The sequence below is a fragment of the Dromaius novaehollandiae genome, unplaced genomic scaffold (assembly GCF_036370855.1).
Source record: "Dromaius novaehollandiae isolate bDroNov1 unplaced genomic scaffold, bDroNov1.hap1 HAP1_SCAFFOLD_85, whole genome shotgun sequence".
Taxonomy (NCBI): domain Eukaryota; kingdom Metazoa; phylum Chordata; class Aves; order Casuariiformes; family Dromaiidae; genus Dromaius; species Dromaius novaehollandiae.
Genome location: NW_026991300.1, coordinates 247501 through 248446, shown reverse-complemented (window position 1 = coordinate 248446; position 946 = coordinate 247501).

Genomic DNA, 946 nt, shown 5'->3' with positions numbered 1-946 from the left:
GAGCACCTTCCCCTGCTGTAGGACCGCGTGCCGGGGCGGGGCGGGGGGGGGGGGGGGGGCACCGCGCTCCCACACAGAAAACCGAGAAAAATCAGCAAGGCAGGAAAAGGAGGGGAAAAGACGCGCGTGCTCGGAAACGCAAAGAAACAAGAGCAAACCCGAAAAACAACACGACCCCAAAAAGAAGCGAGCGGAACCCCTTGCCCCGAAAGAAACGAACAAACAAACAAGCGAAGCGCTCGAGCCGGGGGGGGGCGGACGACCGGGGGTGCGCGGCGGGCCGTCCCGGTAGCGGCCGGCGCAGCGGGTCCGCCGTGGCAGCGGCCGGCCCACGCCCCCGGGCCTGGGAGGCTGCCTTGGCGGCGGCCAGAGGGTCTACCGGCTCCGGGAGTCTCGGAGGGGCGAGCCGGTCGACGCGGCTCCGCTGGGTCTCGCGGAGGCGAGCAGGTCGACCTGGATCCGGGGGTCGCGGAGGGGCGAGCTGGTCGACCGGGCTCCGCGAGGCTGCCTGGGGCGCGCGGCGTGCCGGTCTACCCGGCTCCGGGCTTGGGGCTCGGCCAGCCGGTCGACCGGGCTCCGGGAGGCGCGAAGAAGTGGCAGGCCGTCTCCCGGGTCCGCCTCCCACGCTGTCAGCAGGGTCTACCCGGCTCCGGCGAGACTTGGCCGCCCTTCGGGGTGGTGACCGGTAGACCTGTTTCCCCCGGCTTTCCTCTGGAGCGGCGAAAGGGGTCGCTCTGCGTCGCTGCCTCCAGTTACGTCATCGTAGACGTGGGCCATTCCCGCGCCCCTCCCCGGTAGGAGGGGCGGGTGTCCTTTGGCTCTCCGGCGCCGCCTGACTTAGCGGTACGACTGTAGGGGAGAGAGGTGAGCAACCACTCACCTTCCGGAGACTGGCTCCCGGGCGCCCCCTGCGCATGCAGCCGACTTGCGAGAGGGGTGAGGCGGC